This window comes from Herpailurus yagouaroundi, unplaced genomic scaffold (genome assembly GCF_014898765.1).
Source record: "Herpailurus yagouaroundi ecotype Mexico unplaced genomic scaffold, PumYag 184, whole genome shotgun sequence".
In the NCBI taxonomy this organism is placed as follows: Eukaryota; Metazoa; Chordata; class Mammalia; order Carnivora; family Felidae; genus Herpailurus; species Herpailurus yagouaroundi.
The window spans coordinates 12,746,280-12,768,437 of record NW_024412415.1 but is presented as its reverse complement, the minus strand read 5'-3'; the positions used below and the strand labels follow the sequence as shown (position 1 = coordinate 12,768,437).

General features: G+C 35.8%; 1 long non-coding RNA gene and 1 pseudogene across 1 annotated transcript in view; both read left to right on the top strand.

Moving 5' to 3' along the window:
• Positions 1 to 22,158, top strand: part of LOC121041653 (uncharacterized) — a 346,158-nt gene that overhangs the window by 293,206 nt on the left and 30,794 nt on the right. The window lies entirely within an intron of this gene.
• LOC121042131 (uncharacterized) lies at positions 6,913 to 7,012 on the top strand (annotated as a pseudogene).

The window sequence follows — 22,158 nt, the reverse complement described above, 5'->3', positions numbered from 1 at the left end:
AATGGTGATAAGCCACTGATGCTGAAAATATAGAGTTGTCCTCTGAGATTATGTTACCCAGGGCTATTTGTTAATAGCTATTATTAATATTTAAGCTGCCTCAGTAATAATTTTTGCCAATGTATAAGCCTAAGGAAAGGTTTGTTATTTAAGGTTTAGATTTATAGCTTCAACTTCCATGTTTTCTAAAAAAAAAAAAAACTATATAGAGAAATAAACCTTTAATTAAGGTGAAAGTCTAATGAATATGAGAAACTATCTTAATTGTGAATAGATTTATTGGATTTAGCTTTACTGGGCTTACAAAGCACAGATCTTTGGGGATGGGACATCACTGAAATTATCTTTGACACCTAAAGAGAAACAGCTTGGTCAGGATTTAGTGATCGAGAACAAGCACAATTTTCTGGAGTTCAAGCCACATCGATATTATTTTTATGGTGTTAAGCCAGGGCACATCTTAGGCTTGCATTGTATAAAGAATACTATTTCTGGATCTTCAAGGATTCTGAAGGGGCTCCAGATTAGCTTAAAGGGAATCCACTGACTCCTTAATTTCTCCTAATCCCCAGTCCATTTTTTTTCTAAAGTCTTATCATGCATTATTTCAATAACATTCTTGGCCATACCATAAATTCCTTTGCTTTCGTGTCTTTTCATCACAACTCATGAGCAAATCCTCATGTCTCATGCAGCCCACTTTCTGTTTTCTCTCTGTCATTGCCCAGGTGAGCCAAGTGCCCAACAATGCTCCTTTTGGGATTATTATAAATTGAGTTCACTAGCTTTAAAGGAGCCATCAAAACTGTTTACCAGTCCTACTTGACTCTCTGGTCCTCTGCTATCTCAATTCCCCATTATCTTGTTGCTGAGGTCCAGATAAACACACACACACACACACACACACACACACACACACACACACACACATTTTTATGACTCATCTGTAGAAAGAAATAAATAATAAGCTTTCTACATTTGCTGGAAGAATTAAATGAATTGTTATATGAAGCTCTTAAAATATTGCCTGGTGAACAAGGGCTACATATCAATATTATTGTTGTTATTATTGTGATGATTATTATATACAGTCGCCTAATCTACATTTCTGTTTGAAGGCAGCTTAAATTCAACATACCAGGGCTGAATTTATGACCTTCTCAAACAAACATTTTAGGAGCACCTAGTTCAATGAATTGAACTGCCATTCATCCAATTTTACAAGCCAATGCCAAGGAGACATTCTTGACACTTCTTTTCTCTCACACCAGTCCTCATGCTGATATCCAATCTATTAAGCAGCCAACAGTGTGGCAGGCACAGTGTGTTGTAGGAAGCACTAAACGGTTTCTTTCCCTCTCTTTCCTGTATTCTAGCTGCATTTTCCTCCTTCCATGTTCTTACACATGCAAAGCTTTTGCCGATACTGCATCTTCCGTCCATTATGCTCCTATTCTACCTGCTCAGGTCTAATCTTGATTAACTTTTTCACTTCCTCTCTTCACTTTCACTGGGATATAATCTTTATTCACTCCATGGGCCAGGTAGCTTTTTTCTATCTTCTCTTAGAATTGTTTTTTGTTTTTTCATAAGACTACAATCAGTTTTAACTAAGCATCCTTGGGGCTGATAATGTGATTAGTTATCCTCTATCTAGAATACAAGATCCACAAGATGCAGAAACCACATCTGTTTTTGCTGACCATTATATTCGCATAGCTTAGTACAGTTCCCAGGGCCCAGTTGAAGATAAAAATGTATTTTCCAGAAAATGAGAGAGGCACTATTTCCAAAAAGAAAATGGAAATCCTTTAAGACAAGAAAAGAACCAGTAAACAAATGAGATATAGAACAGAAAAAAGGTAGAGAAAATCACTGAATCCAAAGTCAGTTCTTTAAAGAGATCAACAAAATTGGAGCATTTTTAGCTAGACTGACCAGGAGAAGGAGAGAAGATGGATATACTCGAAGATATACTAACATTACAAATGAAAGAGAAGACGTTATTGCCAATCTTACAGAAATAAAAAGTATTATAAGACAATACTTATATTTTATGACAACAAGTTAGATTATGTAGGTAAAATTTATTAAATTCTAGAAAAAAAAAGCAAGTTACTGAAATAGATTTAGAAAGATTAGAAAATTGGACCATACATCATAAGTAAAAATTTGATTTACTAATTTAGAAAACTTCCCACTAAAGCATCTAAGCCCAGAAGTGCTTCATGAATTCTAGCAAACATTTAAAGGAGAATGAATACAAATCTTTCAAAAACCCTTGCAAAATATAGAAAAGAAGGGATTACTTCTGAGCTCATTACATGAGATCACAATTATGATATCAACCAAATAAAGACAATAGATAAGGGAGGAAAACCTACAGAACAATATCCTTAGATTCAAAAATCTTCAATAAAATACTAGCAGTGATTCCAGAAACATAAAAGGAATTACTCAGAGTCAATTATATATCATGATGTGAAAGAATGAATTTGGACCTCCATCTCACACCACATAAAATGTGTGTGTGTGTGTGAGAGAGAGAGAGAGAGAGAGAGACAGACAGACAGACAGACAGAGTGTGTGTGTGTGTGTGTGTGTGTGTGTGTGTGTATTTCAAGCCACATATGTAATTTCAAATGTTTTAGTAGTCACTTTGAGAAGTTTTTACTTTAAAAAGCATGTGATGGGAAAAATTTGAATGCTACCCTTCTTTTTTAAAAATGTTTGTTTATTCACTTATTTTGAGGGAGTGAGAGTGAGAGAGCAAGCAGGGGAGGGGCAGAGAGAGGGAGAGAAAGAGAGAATCCCAAGCAGGCTCTGCATTGTCAGCACAGAGCACAAAAAGGGACTCAATCTCATGAACCTGAACTGAAAGCATGAGTCATAAACTTAACCAACTGAGCCACCCAAGTGCCCCTGAATGCTTCCTTCTAAGACAAGGAACCTAGCAAGAATTTCTGCTTTAGCTATTTATTTCTATTCAAGATAGTGAAGGTTCTAGCCAGCACAAGATAAGAGATAGGAATTAAACTAACCAGGTTTTTCTTTAATCACATATGGCATAATTGTCTATGGAGAAAATCTCACGGAATCTACAAGAAAGCTTCTAGAACCCCTGAGTTCAGGAAAATTTTAGAATACAACATAAATATAAATGATCAATTTTATTTCTAGATACTAGTAACAAACAATTGGGTACTGAAATAAAAATACCACTTAAAATAATAGCAAAAATATGAAAAATTAGGAATAAATCTGATAGAGTATGTGCAAGACCTGTTCACTGTAAACTACAAAACAATTATGAACGGAATTAAAGATCTAAACAAATTGGGAGACATACCACATTAATTCTTGGAAGTCTTGATATTGTTAATGTGTCACTTCTTCCACATTAATTCATAGAGTCGATACGATGAAGTTAATATCCTACCAGGTACTTTATGAAAACTGGCAACTTTAAAAATAAAGAGCAGATTTGGAGCACTTATACTACTCATTGTATATTATCAAGACAATATGATGTTGCATAAAGGTAGACAAGCAGAGCAATGTAATAGAATAGAAAAATCCAATAATTGTATGTATATATTCAGGTAAATTTCCACCAAGACTCATAGGCAATTCAATGGAGAAAGAATAGTTGTTTCAATAAATTACAATGGAATAATTAGATGTCCAAATATAGAAAATTTCACTTGAATCCATTTCTTATACTATACACAAAAATGAGCTAAAAATGAATCATAGACCTAAATGCAAAAAGAAAACTATAAAATGTGTGGAAGTAAAACATAGGAGAAAATCTTTGTGACCTTGCATTATTAGACAAAGATTTTTTACATGCAATAAATTTGCAGCCAATAGCAAATTTAATAAATTGGATTCATCAAAATTAAGAACTTAGGCTTTTTGAAGAGAGTGAAAATACAAGTCACAGACTAGGAGAATATTTCCTTATCATTCATTTGATGAAGGACATGTAGATAATATATATTCACAAGCTGAATAACTCTCAAAACTCAGTAAGATTACACAAAAATATATTATAATAGTGTAATAAATTGGACAAAAATTTAAAAGATGCTTCAGAAAAGAGATATACAGACATATACGGACTGTAAATAAGTACGTGAAAAATATTCACCATAATCAGTCCTTAGAGGAATACAAATTAAGACCAAAATTTGATACTAACACATATTATTAGACTATCTAAAATTAAAAAGACATTCCATATTAAGTACTGGAGAGGATGTCTCATACAACTCAATATCTCATACACTGATAGGAGTATAAAATGATACAATCACTTTAAAACTAGTTCAACAGCTTTTTAAAAAGCTGAGTATACATCTAGTATATGACCTAATCATTCCACTCCTAGGTATTTATCCAAAAGAAATGAAAGCATATGTCCACAAATTATTGGAACTCAAAATTTCATAGCAACTTGATTTGTAATCATCAAAAACTGAAAGAATCCAAATGGCCATCATTATGTGAATGGATAAGGAAATTGTGGTATATTCATAAAATGGGATAATATCCTTCAATAAAAAGGAATAAGCTATTGTACATGGAAACACATGGATGTATTTCCAAATAAGTATTCTGAATGAAGAAGCCTGAGGAAAAGAGTGTCTGCTGTATGGTTCCATTTGCATGAATTCTAGGAAATCCAAACTCTGTAGTGAAAGAAAGCAAATAAGTATTTGCTTCAAGATGAGTGTAGGCATAAGCAGTGGGAGGGAGGCATCAAAGGGGACATTAGGAAATTATTTGGGATACTTGTTACTTTGATGGTGGCGATGGTTTCACAGGGGCATGCATATGTAAAAAGTTACCAAATTGCACCCTTTAAACATGTTAAGTTAATTGAGTATCAAATAAACCTGAACAAAGGTGTTTAAAACCTATCATGGAGGCTCTACTAGAAGTTTGTACTGGCCATAGTAGTGTCAGGCAGAATTGTCATTTCTACTAGTGTATCTGTAGATTTCAAGGAGGACTAAAAACTTGCCTTGATTAAGGTCACTTATTCCTTGCCCGAATTTCAGGATTTGTTCTGATAGCTGTTGTTATTGATATCACTTTAATTATATAATTGGTCAAATCATTTTCATTGCCAGTAAATTATGAAAGCCTGAGGTGGGTCTTGAACTCACGAACTTGTGAGATCATGACCTGACCCAAAACCAGGAGTCAGATCCTAACCGACTGAGCCACCCAGGCACCCCATATTTTACTTGAAATGTTAATACAATTGCTTTTTAGGCTGTGGCTGTCTCCAATAACCTGCATGTGTATTTTTGCCCTCTTATGTAGACCTTGTATCTGTTAAAAAAGAACATTGTTTAGAACATTTTTCCATAGAATTTTTTGCAGGAAATGCTTTAAGCCATGTTACATCCCAGAGTAATAGGCCATATTCCCAAAAGTTACAGTGCCTCTCTGGTTCTCAGTCTAGAGTGGAGGATGGGGAAGGAGTAGATTTATTCTAGATATGATAAGTGAATATATATATTCATATATATGATATATATATACTGAAATATTAAGTTATTATAATCAAAAGGAAGAATTATTGGTGTTATTTTCATATTGTTTATCTTCTAATTTTCTTGAAATAAACATAGTATTCTGTTTTAATAACAAAAAAAATTAAAGAAACAAGTTGGAGAAACCAGAATCAATTTTTTCACCTTTCAAACTGATGAAGCTAAAATTATCCAAAGAAAGTGTAAAACTTTCTAAATTGAAAAACAAAAAGAAAAGGACATTATTGAAATGTAAGATTCACGAAATCAATGATGAGACCTTATTTTCAGTACAAACTATATTTTGTTACAATCCATCTATTCAGTATCAGAAATTTGTGTTATATATAAAGGCTACAAAAATTAGTAAAACACCACTGCTGCCTTTAAAATGATAGCCCAATGGAGGAGATGGACACATATATAAGTATAGAAGCTTCTCTACTGCATACACATTAAGTTCGGAAAATTTCTACTCAAATTCAATTGTTTGATTAACCTAAGGGCTATAGATAAAAACACTAATACCATTTGTTGGTGGTAGTCACACTTGATTGGCTTTTAACTTAAATGTTGTCCCCCCCCACCTTGTTGTAAAGGGGCTCTATTTACTTATTTATTTTGAGAGACAGAGAGAGAGACAGAGAAAGAGAGAGAATGCACACTCACGAGCAGGGGAAGAACAAAGAGAGGGACAGAGAGAATCCCAAGCAGGTCCCATGCTCAGCATGGAGCCCCATGCAGGACTTGATCTAACTAACTGTGAGATCATGACCTGAGCCGATATCAAGTGTTAAGTGTTCAATCGACCTAGCCACCCAGGTGTCCTCCCCCTTTTTAAATAAAAATTCACAGGTATAAGCAATGTTGTGTATATAGCAGTGGTTCTCCTTCAACATGTAATATGGTAGAGAGAGTGTACTAAATGCCAAGAAGACACAAAAACAAGAAAGGGAGGGACCATCAGATATCTTTTTGGGAATCAAAAGGTTAGCACATAACATTAATGAGTGGACAACGAAATCTTGTAGAAAGATTATAACTATCTTTTTGGGAACTTAAATTCTCAGTTTTGTACTTCTTAGAATCAGTGCCTTTATTCAGCAGTGGTAAACAGAGATGTAGTAGGTAGATGGTCAGACTGAATCTCCACTATTGTAGGACTGTCCAAGAAATTTCTAATATTGCCAATTTAGACTTTTTAGATTTGTTGTTTTTGCAAATTTCTCCTCTGTAATTAATTTAGGTGAGACAAGTACACACACACACAACTGATTCTCATTATTTGTGGATTCTGTATTGTAAATTTGCCTACTTGCTAGAATTTATCTGTAACACTAAAGCCAATACTTGTGAAGTTTTATGCTTGCTTTCGGTGGCACATACACTAATTCTGGAATGATACAGAGATTAGTGTGCCCCTGCACAAGGATGACACACAGATTCGTGAAGTGTTCCATAAAAAGAAAATATCTGCAGGGTTTTCAATCATTCGCAGACAATGCACAAAATGAAAAATTGGAATCACCTGATGCACGTTTCCAGTTGAAGTCAAATAAGGCCACACTCTGTCTTTTTGTTTCAGCTCTGATATCGTAAACAAGTGTCTTTTTCATGGTTCATTAAGTGTTTTGGTATTTTTGTGCTTTCTGTAGATTTCACTGTTTAAAATGACCCCCAAGTATAGTGCTCAAATGCTGTCTAGTGTTACTAAGTGCAAGAAAGCTGTGATGCGCCTAACAGAAAAATACATGTGTTAGATAACCTTCATTCAAACATAAGTTCCAGTGTTGTTGGTCCCGAGTTTAATGTTAATGACTTGGCAATATATATTAAATAAGGTATCTTTAAACAGAAATACACATAAAACAAAGCTTTGTATTGATCAGTTGTTGAGAATGTTGTGACAAGAGGCTTGCAGGAACCTAACTCTGGATTTCCCCCGGGAGCAATGATTCAGTGTTTGCTAACTCAGTATTTGCAACAGTTCAATAGAATGGAACTAATGAGAATGAGACTCCTCTGTATGTGTGTATATATGCACACACATATAGTTTATTTTAAACAAGCATATGTATACATGTATGCATAAGTGTACATGCAAATACACATATTGACTAATCAATTGACTAATACTAACCATGAAGATTAACCTTAGTCTTCCAATCTCTGAACCGGGTTACATGCTATATGCTGTAAATTGTGTTTATGTGTTTATGAGAGACAATAGAACTTCTCTGAAATTAGAGTTTTTCCAGAGAATATGGCCCTCATAACCACTGTTCAGTGACACCAATTCTGAGTGTAGGATCAGTGAGCACTTACTAGAGGAAGGCTGTTTGCTTCAGCTCCAGCATTCAGGCCAAAGAATATTTCTCAGTACCTGAGCAAAGGGAATTAGAAAAAGAAGAGGAAGGACAACCAAGAAAAAATTAATTAATTAATCGATTAAAACCTCTGAGTCCTATTAAATCCCCCTGACCCCAAATCAGGATATTTTTACATCCTTCTCATTATTTTTAGTATTTGTTACTGCCCTTATGGGCCTCAGCTTTCCATCTGCCAGATGAATTTAATTGAATTCCTTGGGCTAAAAAGCAAAAATCAAGAAAGATTTCAAAGATAGGGAGATAGATATATGCTCTTGAATCAAATGAAAGGGGGGCCTAGAAAGAATGAGAAATGAAATACAGGCAAGAAACATGTAGTTCAGATTTTGGTACAAAAAAAAACCTAGAAAAGTCAGGCAATTTTGAAAATTGCACGTCAGGTATGTGGTTTCACTTCTATTCAGAGGAAGGTAGTAACCAAATTTGGATTTTTCTTTTGACTGGACCTTACTTTTCCAGTGCCATCTTCCAGAAACAGCTACCTCTTTGTGAATGGATGTGTAAGTAATGACACAAAATGATGAATCCTAGAAGCATCAAGTTCAGTATGGAAATCGCATGCATATTTTTTACAGTGGTCTCTGAGTGGTCTCTAATTCTTTATCTAATTAATGAAAACTTCACCCTGTTCCAGTGCTCTACTAACGATATTAGCTGAGTTTTTAAGTGTAAACAATGACTGCCAGAAAAATGTTTGAAATTTATCCCCCACCTCTTCAGAGACTGGGAAAAACCATCTGTCTTCTTTAAATCTATGTTTGGAGATTTGATGTTAATTTCAACTGCCAAGAGCATTGGCGAAATTGCAATCCTGCGACCATTATCAACTGACCGAGAACATAAGTGCACTCAGTATGCATATATACTACTGGTCCCATGACAATCTCTTCATGATAACAGGGGTGTCCCTGCCTTTGCGGACCTAAGAGGACCCATGACAAATGATTTGCACCAAGAGACTGACAGCTCATCGTCTCCCTCCTCTCCCCATAACATGCTTTCTTTCATTCCTCTTATTTCCTCTTTTGTAGCAACCAAACTTATCCAATATTTGAGGCTCTTTTAAAACTAATGATCTTAGACTCTGGTTATATGAAAGATGATGACACAGAGAATGAGAGCCAGCTGTTTCTCATCTCACCTGAAGATAGATCTTGGGCTGCTGCCACTCATTCCAGAAGGATTGAATGAATGCTTCTTGATCACAAAGACGGCGTGATGATGATGATGACCAAACAGCATCAGGCATAGGGAAGACCTGGGCCACAATCTAAGGCAACTCACTTTGATAAAAGGAATATCCTGACATCGAAAATTATGAATTTAGTTGCCAATTCAAATCTACTCCTTATTTAACAAGAATTTGCTAATCATCCATTGTGAGGCCGGTGCTATGATTGAACCCAAGGAATGTATACAATTAGAGGCTCAGAACCTGTCTCTGTCAAGTTGATTTACAACTTATTTTAAAACAAGGGCTTTCTGGGGCACCTGGGTGGCTCAGTTGGTTAAGCCTCCGACTTCGACTCAGGTCACCATCTTGCTGCCATGAGTTCGAGCCCCGCGCCCTGCTCTGGGCTGAAGGCTCAGAACCTGGAGCCTGCTTCGGATTCTGTGTCTCCCTGTCTCTCTGCCCCTCCCCCGTTCATACTCTGTCTCTCTCTGTCTCAAAAATAAATAAACGTTAAAAATTTTTTTAAAAAAAAACAAGGGCTTTCTTATGTGAAATTATTAAGCAATGTTTAAAGATAACATGTAATTACTGTACCCACTATTTTTGGGTTCAGGAAGTTTGAGTACTCAAGGGAGTATTCATGAAGGAAGTAGGGTTTTAGTTAGACCTTGAAGAATAGATAGGATTAGGAAGTAACTGAAAGATACGCATTTGTTCTATAAATATTTACACTACATTACCTAACCATGTTCTAGGACTCCCCAGAATCATAGAATGATATAGTTAAAAGGTATGTTTGAGATTATAAAATATCCTTTTATTACACAAATGAGGAAGTGGTATCTAATCCTTATCCTCTCTGTGTGGGCAATTATAGCAAATTAGTGGTAGACCCAGGGAGAGAAAATTTCTACTTTAGTTCAATACTTACATATGAAAAATATATCATTTCTCCTGCCTTAATTTCCAGTTAGTAACCAGGGCCTACATTACAAATGGCCTGAAAATAAATAGAAAGTATCATGGAAGCATCATTATCATAAAATAAGGAGAAAAAAAAATCCCTCCATCCACCAAAACAATTACCTTGAAGACAAAACAAAACAAGAAACATTTCCATTGTTAAGAAATTAATACCCATATGAAACAGATTCTTTTTAGAGATTTTTTTCTTGTAAAAAGTAATACTGTGGTTTGTCAAACCTTTCCCATAGTTGATTAACCCTTTTATTTATTTATTTTTGCAAATTGATTGTCTTTAGTAAAATGACTACAACTAATCTTCATTTTAGTGTGGTTGTCTAGTTTATATATTAGCCAGAGTTGTTAAATTCCAAGTTATTCTACCTTTCCAGACATCAATAAATCCTAGATTATACTTTAGAATAGAGGTTTTTTCTTTCCCAATAATGACAGCAAAGAAAAGAAGCCAGATATGCATAAGGCACTTCTTTAGAGGCAGCATATATAGGAGTTACAGTGTAGGCTTGGAGTCAGACTGATTTGGCATCAAATTCTAGCCTTGGAACTTGTATAACTGAATACAAGCCTTGAATCCCTCTTCTTCTATAAAATAGAGAATATGTTACCTAACTCACAAGATAAATTGTAAAGATTAAGTAGATAATGTGTGCAAAATAATTAACAATGTCTGCATATAGTATATCCTCAATAAATTATAGGTAAATGTTAGTTATTGAGTACCTTGAAAATGGAGATTAATTATGTTTAAGTTTGGCTACTAAATTGGTGTCAAGGTTGCTGACCAGGTAATTATAGTCACACTTATGACAAAAGGTTATCAATTGTGCATGAAGTTGTAAATGTATCTAATTAAGCATGCAACTGTCAGGAAAAGAAAGATGACTAGAAGGCTATCAAGGACTGCTCTAGCTTGAACTATGTTAATCACACATAAAGCTCTTCAGGAGATGTTAGCACCTTTTTTTAAATTTTTGAAACTCGTTAATTCTCACAATAAAAACCTTAGAAAATACAAATATGTAAAATAATCAACAAGATCACCTGTAATAATGCCATTTGAAGTCAATAAGTTTGAGGAATTTCTTTTTAGATTTTCATATGTATAGGAAATTATTACATATATAATTTTGTGTGTATATGTGTAATAAAAGTTACATCTTAAAGTCCACAGAGTCCAGGGGCACCTGGGTGGCTCAGTGGGTTGGGCAACTGACTCTTGATTTCTGCTCAGGTGGTGGTCTCACAGTCATAGGATCAAGCCCTGCATCAGCTCTGAGCTAGGCGTGGAGCCTGCTTAGATTCTCTCTCTCCTTCTCCCCTCTGCTCCTCCCCTGCTCACACTCTCTTTCTATCAAAGTAAACAAGTAACATGGGATGCCTGGGTGGCTCAGTAGGCTAAGTGTCTGTCCGACTCTTGGTTTTGGCTCAGGTCATGATGTCACAGTTTATGAGCCTGAGCCACACATCAGGCTCCATGTTGACAGTGTGCTTGGGACTCTCTCTTCTCTCTCTGTCTCTCTCTCTCTCTGTCTCTCTCTGTGACCCCCCCCCCCCTTGCTTGCTGTCTCTGTCAAAAGTAAATAAGCTCAAAAAAATTAAATAAATAAATGAATGAATGAAAAAATAACCATTATAAAAATAAAGGTCACAGAGTCCAACCACATGCACTTTTTATATTGTATATCCCCTAACCTTAAATAACATTAAAGTTATTAAATGACAATAAGTAACATTAATGTCATTTAATAACATTCAAGTAGCATTAATAACATTAAATAACATTCAGAAGTGTTATTACATAATATTCCATTGCATGATTATTGTATTGCCATTTTCAGACGTCATTTGTAATGATTATAAATAATGCTAAAACGAACATCCTTGGGAAGAAATCTTTGTCTCCGTGATACTTTCCTCAGGATGAATGCTTAGAAATGATTTTACTGTATTGAAGAAAACTAAATTTGGGCTGCCTGGGTGGCTCAGTCAGTTAAGCTTCAGACTTCGGCTCAGGTCATGATCTTACGGTTGGTGGTTCGAGCTCTGCGTCGGGCTGTGTGCTGATCATGGAGCCTGCTTTGGATCCTCTGTCTCCCTCTCTCTCTGCCCCTCCACCATGTGTGTGCACACATGCTCTCTCTAAAAACTAAATAAACATTAGAAAAAAAAGAAAACTAACTTTCTATAGCTCTATATGCTATAAAGGTAAACTTCCCTCGAGAAAGTTTATACCAGTTTAGACTCTCATTACTGTGTAGGGAAGTGTTCACACCCAATTCACTGCCCTTCCCACCACCACTCATCATCATTCGTCATAGCTGTAATAATAATTGCTGATAATTACTAAGCCCTTACCATGTGGCAGGTAACAGACACTATGGTTTTTACATTTTGGCACATTATAATTGTTCCAGTTTTAAAGATAAAAAAACTGTGGCACAAACAATTTAAGTTAAATGTCCGAAGTTATTCAGTTAAAACCGAAGTAGGGACTCAAATTCAGACAATGTGATTTCAAAGATCAGGCTTTTAATGTAATACAGTATAATTTTCCTACAACAGTGATGAGTATTATTTTTTTTTTACATTTTTGCAATTTGAAACAAAAAAAAACACTGATTTATTTTCCATGTTTTTGAGTAAAGTTAATATTCTTAATATGTATTTTTTGTTTTACATTTTGTGTTTTTATTGTGAATTTTCTATTCATTTTTATCTCTTTATAGAATGCTTTTCTCTGGAGACAAGATTTTAAAATTAGATACTAATTGACTCCCTCTTTGGAGTAATAATAAATATGGATTTTCAAGATGGTGACACGATTTATTCATTTTCATGAATTTGGAGAAATTTTGCTAATTACATTCTCTAGTGAGCTTTGGACTCCCTGCCTGCCAATGTATATTGCATTTTACAGGTCCTTTTAGATGTTCGCTTTGGTTTGTAACTGATGGATTTCCTGAAAGTAAAAAGTCATGGGAGATTTAGTGAGTATGAAATGGTAAATATTGAAAGCATTTTAAATATTGATATGAAAATAGATCTCCTAGCTGGATATCTTTTTGTTCTGCTGTTTCTGGAATGAATACATTAGCTTAAAATTTTTAAGCATAACAGATGTGAAAGTGCTAGTGTTTGGATTGGTAATAGACTGTTCTCTGCCAGCTTTGCTGGTAGCATTTCTACATTCTGGAAATACGAGAGACATTTACAGCCATAGTGATATTTCCAAACACTTTAATAAATCTAGTACACTCACACAATTATTGCAATTGCAGAAATTCTCCTGGCCTAGAAGAAATTGCTATACTTAATGGAGTTTGAGGATTGATGTTGTATTTAAGGGCAACAAAAAGAATGGGCATGAGGTGAGATGCAATAAAAAGAGAAACGAAGTCAGCAGCCAAGCTATTTTGCAATAAGAAAGATGGAAAATGAGAAATTAGAATAATTTGGTGAGGCCAAAAGGAGTGGCAATACTCGTTGGAAGACTCAGATACCTCCCCACAACCAGAAGTCTGGGAGTCAACAAAGTGCTGAAGTTTGTTTTGGGGCTGGGTATGCAACAAAGTTCCAGCAGCAATGAACAAAAAAAATCTTTCCTCATTTTCTCTTCATTCAAAATCCATACCTAAAACATCATTATAGTAACATATTTGTCAGGGTCCCGACAAGAGACAGTCCGATGAAATGAGGTCCTTGAATAGTGTTAAGAAAAGGATACTTATGTTTCTTGACAAGGGGATGAGTATAGGTTGAGGGAATGAACAGGGATTGGTGAGGCACGCAGGGTATGTTCTACTTCTAACAGAATGGAGCTGTTACCACTTTGAACAGGAATAAATGGAGTGGTGGGGGGAGGAAGGGTATTATGGGAATTGGAGAAAGCCATAGCTATTGGCAGGGAAACAATCTTTGGTGAACTGATGTATCTCTTCTTCCTCTGATCTCCTGTTGGTGCCCACCATTGAGTAAACTCAGTAGGAAAATAGAAAGCAAAGGCACCTTGGAAGATAATGCACAAAGGTCTGCCTCCCAGGGCTCATTGCAGTACAGAAAAGAGGAGAGAAGGGATCTGGAAGGGCAAACAGACCAAAAAAGTTATAGCTCTGATCAGTGTTAATGAACTCTCTGAGGCAAGCCTAGGTTCTAATGCCCTTCCTTCACTGATCTCACATTTGAAAACAATATGCCCTGAATATCCATGGCACCTGAGAGACACCTCCTCTACCTAAAAGTGAAAATTATCCAAAAGAAGGAAGGTTATAAGTACAAATGTCTTTCCCTCAGGTTATCTGCCACACCCCAGTTCTCTCTTTTATCATTATGAACTTCCCTCTTAGAACTGCTTTTGCTGCATCCCATAAATTTGGTATGTTCCATTTCCCTTTTCATTTGTCTCAAGGTAAATTTTATTTCTATTTGATTTCTTCTTTGACCCATTGATTGTTCAATAGCATGTTGTTAATCTCCACATATTTGTGAATTTTCCAGTTGTCTTCATTTAATTAATTTCTAGTTTCATACATTGTTGTCAGAAAATATGCTTGATTCAATATCAGTCCTCTTAAATTTATTAAGACTTGTTTTGGGGCCTAACGTATAATCTATCTTGGAAAATGTTCCATGTGCACTTGAGGAAAATGTGTTGTTTCTGGATACAATGTTTTATAAATATCTGATAAGTCCATCCAGTTTAATGTGTTGTTTAAGGTCAATGTTTCCTTATTGATTTTCTGTCTGGATGATGATGTAAGTAGGGTATTAAAGTCCCCTACTATTATTGTATCACTATCTCTTTCTTGTTAATATTTGCTTTATATATTTAGGTGCTTCTGTGTTTCGTGCATAATATTTACAAATGTTATTCTTCATGTGGATTGATTCCTTCATCATTGCATACCTTTCTTTGTCCTCTCATTATGGTCTTTGTTTTAAAGTTTGTGTTGTCTGACATAAGTAAAGCTACTCCAGCTTTGTTTGGGTTTGCGTTGGCATAGCATTTTTGCATCTCTTTACTTTCAGTCTGCGGTTGTCCTTACAACTAAAGTGAGCCTCTTGTACACATAATATACATGGGTATTGGTTGGGTTTTTTTTTTTTCTTTTTTCTTTTACCCATTAATCCACTGTCTTTTGATTGGAGAATTTAGTCCATTTAGACTTAAGGTGGCTATTGATAGGTATGTACTTATCGCCATTTTGTTCATTGTTTTCTGGTTGTTTTGTAGTTCCTCTCTGTTTCTTTCTTCTTCTCTTGCTCTCTTCCTTTGTGGTTTGATGACTCTTAAGTGTTATGCTTATATCCCTTTCTCTTTCTCTTTTGTGTATTTACTGTAGATTTTTGCTTTGTGGTTACCAGGAAGCTTACATATATCTATAGCAGTCTATTTTAAGTTGATAACAACTTAAATGTAATCCCATTGTAAAGCTCAACATTATTACTACTCCTCCAACATAATTTTATGTTTTTGATGCCACATTTTAAATCTTGTCTTCTTGTGCATCCTTTAACTAATTACTGTCATCATAGTTATTTTTATTACTTTTGACCTTTAACCTTTATACCACTTTGTAAGTAGTTAATCTACTATCTTTACTATATATTTACCTTTCCAATGAGATTTATACTTTCATATGTGTTCTTGTTACTAATTAACACCCTTTCTCTTCAGCTTAAAGACATTCCTTTAATATTTCTTGTAAGTCCAACTCAGTAGTGGTGGACTTCTTTAGCTTTTGTTTGTGTTGAATGGTCTGATAATGAATCCCTTCACTATTTTCTTTATACTAAAATTATTAAGGGCTCTCCATGATTATTTGCACTTTTTTTTCCCATTTCTATTCACCAGGCCCTAAATTCTGATAAAAAATAGTGAGCTATTTTTCCCTTCCAGGATGCTAGCTAGCTGCTACTAGTACTAAAAGTGATAAGGACACAACTTTTATTATGTTTGTAGTAAGTAATGGTGTATATAGTAGGTACAATAGCATAAGAAAGACAGTCTTTCTTTTAGAGTCCTTGGTGCTAGGTGCATCTTTTGTCTTTTTAATTCAATTTATTTACAATAATAAACTGGCAAATATTCAACAATCAGCACTTCAGGGAAACAAACAAACAAACAAAAAACAGAACAACCTGTCTTCTTTGTTTTACCCCCTGTTTTTTTTCCCCAAGTGTGGGATGGATTATCTGAGGATAAACAAATCAAAGCTTCATCTACCATAACTCCCCAAGTATGAAGTGAACTAAGTTATGACTTCCTTTCTTGTGTTAACTCTCTACTGCCTCTGACTATACTCTTTTGGTCACTGGGATGTGTGAGACAATATCTCTCCTTTGAGCACCAAAAACAAACACTTTATAAATTAAAAGCAGTAGAAATATCACAATTGACCATAAAACTTGGCAGGTAAGTTGGCATTTGCAGAAGGTTACAACAAAATGGTCTTGCACACTGAGGCATATGCGATGGGGGAATTTTAGCTGTAGTCGGTGATAGTTCCTTTATGAAACAAATCTCAGAGGACAAGAAAAGGAGAGCCCAAAGCAGCTTCTCCCCTTTGCCTGAAAAAGAGTTTGGCATCCTCCTGAGCAAAAAGAAATGAGAATTGTATACCCCGTGGTTCATTTCACAAAGGACATGGGAGCATAAAGCCTGGTTTTTAAAGTCTAATTTGAGACACTTCCCTCCTCCTCTCCCCCATATCAAGTGTTCTACAGTCCTGGAGTCTACAGTACAGCTCTAGGTTCTCTAGGGGATTGTGGAGTCAGGTCACAAAATGCCTAGGAGATATTCATTATACCCTCATGAGTAAGAAAATAATAGGCCATTTAGCTTACAATAGAGACAATAAGCCTGAATGTTACAAGGAAATGATGTTTATTGTCCTCACAATCTTTTCATAATAGTAATATTACTAAATTCATCCTAGAAAAATTTGTTACTTGTTTTACCAGTGAAAATTCTTTTCTCTAGTTGCATCAGTTTTGAAAATCCTCAAGGGTAAAAGTTGTAATGGCAGCAGTGCCTGGGGAGCTCAGTCGGTTAAGCACACGGCCCTTGATTCCAGCTCAGGTCACGATCTCATGGTTCATGAGTTTGAGCCCCACAGCAGGCTCCCTGCTAATAGTGTGGACCCTGCTTGGGATCCTCTCTCCTTCTCTCTCTGCCCCTCCCCACTCATTCTCTCTCTCGCGCGCTCTCTCTCCCTCTCTCAAAATAAATAAATAAACTTAAAAAAAAAAAAAAAAACCTGTTGGCAAATACTCTGATCCACACCTTCATTTTACTTTTTCTAGTGGGTTCCATGTGGTTCAAGGGGTCAGGATTTTATAAAGACAAGCGTTGTTTTGGGGAAGAGATCAAATCAAAAATCAATTTGATCTAAGAGACTAAACAGTGAAGACTAGGACAGCTCCTCCTCTCTACTGAGTAGAGATGTAATGAAACAAACTGCAGCCTGGTGAGATCAGTACACCAGTGGATTCACATGGAACAAACATGCAATACAGAGAAAGGAAAAGGGAAAGCTTTCTGGAAGAAAGGACATTTGAGCTGGGATTTCAGAGAAAGAATAGGAGCTCTTCAGTTCAGCAAAGGAAGGAGAAGAGCTATGACATAACAAGATATATGTGAGGAGTAAATAGTAGTTTGGTATTGGGAGCTTGTAGATACAAGGTAAGGAGGCTAGAAAGAAAGGACTAAACAGTGAAGTCTTTATACCCTGTGGGTCAGTGATTAAAAGTGGTATTCATAACCTCCAGTAGGGACATAGGATGATCCATTGAGTGTTTAACTTCAAACTCTATTTTTTTAAGTCTATTACAAGCAGGTCTTAGGGCAGGTGTCACATAAGATATATGAGGTGATCTTGAAGAGAGAGTTCCTCAACATAAAGGTGGGGGGAAGAAATAGGACTTGAATCATTCTTCTATATGAAGCAATTTATATAACATACATTTGCCTACTTAAGTAGATTTACTGCACAAATATGTAGTTTTCCAAAGAAAAGGGGCACCTGGGTGGCTCAGTCGGTTGAGCGTCCGACTTTGGCTCAGGTCATGATCTCACAGTTAGTGCCTTCGAGCCCCGCGTCAGGCTCTGTGCTGACCACTTGCTCAGAGCCTGGAGCCTGCTTCAGATTCGGTGTCTCCTTCTCTCTCTGCCCCTCCCCCACTCACGCTTCATCTCACTCTGTTTCTCAAAAATAACTAAATGTAAAAAAAAAATTAAAAATAAATAAATAAATATGCCAAACAAAAGTTTTGATGATAACACATTAGTGCATGCACTAGTATAAAACAGTAAAAGGAAGGAACCAACACATTTTCTAATTCTAGAAAAACTGTCTCCCACATACCAAATTTTTAAAAGTGATCTAATCATATTACACAAAATGTCAGCCTAGAAATAAAAATTATCAATTCAAGTATTTGAAACATTATTTATATCCATTGGTTATAAATAAAGAACCTTGCCGCAAACACCTATTTTTTCTCAGTTGACTAGGCAATGGGTAGTATGAAGGCGTCATGAAGGCAACAAAATATTCACAAACTAAGCAGCCAGGACATGACACACACCTTAAGTATTTGTTCAGTAATACTTCAGGTCACTTAATACTTGGGCCAGTATTTGCAAAGTTTTTCTCAACTTTAATAATGAATAAGGCCTGGAGATTGTACCAATGATGCCAATGTCCCAGTTTTGGTATTTGATGTTATAAAAGATTTAGGTAAGATGCTACCTTTGAGGGGAGCCACGTGAAGGCTACATGGGACCTCTCTTGACTATTTTTGAAAATTTCTATAATTTAGGAGTTTATAATTATTTTTATGTTATATATGTTATATGACATTAATAAGTGACTATTTCAAAGTTGAGATTTTTTTAAAACTTCATGATAAATATTTGGAAGTTGATTTTAAGGTTCCTACTTAACAGCAAAAAACACACAAAAAACAAAAACAAAACAAAAAATAAAGAACAAAAAGCTGTGTACCATTGGGCAAATACAATACTATTCAGTTCTACCTGATATAGTAAAAATGGTTGAAATAACACTTTATGAAAAGCAATATGGAAATAAACTAAAATGTGTTCTTCTATTAGCAAAGATTTTCAGAAGACTCAGAATATTGCTGAAGGTTTGAAGAAAAAAGTTGAAATAAATTATGCAGTAGGCAAGATTTACTATAGAGTTGCAAAAAAATGCAGATGTTTAGAACAAGTCTTAGCTCTGGCGTTTGTTACATTCTGTTTGAATAATTAAATATATGTAGAACTTTTTTTGGGTAAAAAGGAAACATGAGCTAGGGGAGATAAATTGTGAGAAACAATTTTTTGTTAATAAGAATAATAATAGTGTATCGTGGAAAATCTGTTATAAGAAACCACTAATGAAATTGTTACTTTGATTATATAAGTGTGTGTGTGTGTGTGTGTGTGTGTGTGTGTGTGTGTGTGTGTTTAATTCTAGGGTTATTTTTGAAGATGAAAAGAAAGGTCTTTAAATATGATAGAATCTAGGGCACCTGGACAGCTCAGTCAGTTAAGCATCTGACTTCGTTTCAGGTCATGATCTCACGGATCATAGGTTCGAGCCCCACATAGGGCTCTGTGCTGACAGCTCAGAGCCTGGAGCCTGCTTTGGATTCTGTGTGTCTCTCTCTGCCCCTCCCCCACTTGCGCTCACTCTCTCTCTCTCTCTCTCTCTCAAAAATAAACACTTAAAAATTTTAAAAAAATAAATATGATAGAATACTTTGAATCCATTTAATATGCTGACAAACCTATCTGACATCCCTAATAGGGGATGTCCTAATGTCAAAATGACCATTGTTCTGCATCCCCCACTATACACCAGTATAGTCACCACAGAGCTTATGATAGTTATAAGCATGCCAAACTCAAAAAGACTTGAGCCATAGCACTGAAGAAAATATTCAGTGTGAGAATCCATTTGATTTTAACAAAACAGGTTTAATCGTCACATTAAATTAGTGTTGTTAGTTTGACTTTTATTGGATTTGTCATTTCCTTTGTATTTAATGTGTAAATTTGTCTTGGTTGAATTCATGTATAATAGCTATGAGCAGGCGGAGCTTATACCTAGCTTTGTGTTTAGAAATACTTAAGTAACATTATAATAAAAATCATTTAAGTTCCTATTCAAGATCTAGGACTATGTTTTCATTCCTTAAAAGGTAATATACATTACTCAAGTTTGAGAAACATAGCCTAAGTCCCTATGAACTGTCTTAAGCCCCAAGTAAGGCTTCCTTGGAATAAACCAACAGACAAACAACTTTTGTGGGAGGGTAAAGGCAAGTAAGGGAGAGAGAGGGATGAGTCCCATCAAAAGCAGAAGCAGCCATAAAAGGTGAGATGATACTAGGGGAAAAGTTACAAGCCACACATTTTAGTCTTGCTCCAATGCTGAAGACATAATGAGTATTACTGACTCCTCGGACCGCATCAGTTACCTGGATAGTGTACAACAGACGAAACTGACTTCTAGGTAATCGGGTGCAATTCCATCAGAGGTCTGCCGTGTCTGAAGACTTCTCAGTGAACTGAATTGTATTCCTAAAAAGTAAGACAATCTCATTTTGTAGCCGATGAGATGGCCACATTGCTGGAGACCAAGGCTGACAACATTTCTAGTACCAACTGTGTAAAAATGGCACTTCGATCAGTTTCTAAATAAAGTTCATAATTATTTCAGGAGGGTAACTGCAGTGAAGATTTGTCACAGCCTGAGAGGAGGTCAGGATTAGGATGCCCTGTAGCGGATTTCTTCTCCTGTGTTCCCACTCTAAAATAAGAACGGTGCACAAATATTAAGAGACATTTATGCACATAAAGGGTGTAGTATCAACCACTACAAAATTCCTGGGCGATATTGTATTTCTTATGATTACCAGAAGCAAAAATCATATCAAACTGGCTGGAAGGCAAGAGAAGAATTTCTTGTGATTTGTCAGAGTTTTAACAAATATGTTTGCTTTCTTAGTGTTCTTTTTATGGAGTCTCTATCCTTCTCATGCTCAGTATGCTCCCAGTTTTTTTTTTTTTTCCCAAAGCAGGTTTCAGGTTTTTTCCAAATGGCATTCCAACATGCTTTCTCGGGTTCCTATCTGCCTTCCAGTGACTGGCACCTGGGTAGCAGATGGTGCCAATGGCCCACTATATATTTCCTGGATTGATGAATACAACTGTCAGGAACCTGACTGCGTTGGCCTGATGCCTCATAGCAGAAAAGCCAGCTCAAAGTGACAGTGACTGGAAATAATTTTGATTAAAAGGATCCGGAGCTTGTTGAGCTTCAAATGTTGCTTTTATTCCTCCTCTTCTTTACACTTACACATCCTTGGATTTTTGCCTTGAAAACATATTGTGAGTAAATTGGACACCACAGTATCTTAAAGCTTGGACATGATCCACTTTTTCTAGGAGTGCATTTTTTTTTGTGGGATAGAGGCATTTCATGGCTCACCATGTCCTTCTGCATATCAGACTTGTCTAATCATATGCAGGTATGGATTTGCACATCTCTGTCACAGACTTGATTGTTCTGAAGTGGCAAAGACAACTGATCTGACATCTTGGATATACAGGAGGATCACAGAGTCAAAGTCTTAGCCTCGTGTTTAAAATAGAGAAATATGGGGGTGCCTGCGTGGCTCAGTAGGTTACGTGGCCAACTCTTGATTTTGGCTTAGGTCGTGATCTCACAGTTCATGAGTTCAAGCCCTGCATTGGACTCCGCTCTGTCAGTGTGGGACCTACCTGGGATTCTGTCTCCCACTCTCTCTGCCCCTCCCCTGCTCATTCTCTAAATTAATTAATTAATTAATTTATTAATTAATTAATACATTAAAAAATAAGAGAAATAGGGAGTTTTAAAAAGAGGGTTTAATTTAAATCTATGTAATTTAAATTAAAATCTATGTAATTTGAATAAATGTTAAAAAAAATTTTAAAGGGGCGCCTGGGTGGTTCAGTTGGTTGGGCATCTGACTTTAACTCAAGTCATGATCTCGTTGTTCATGGGTTCAA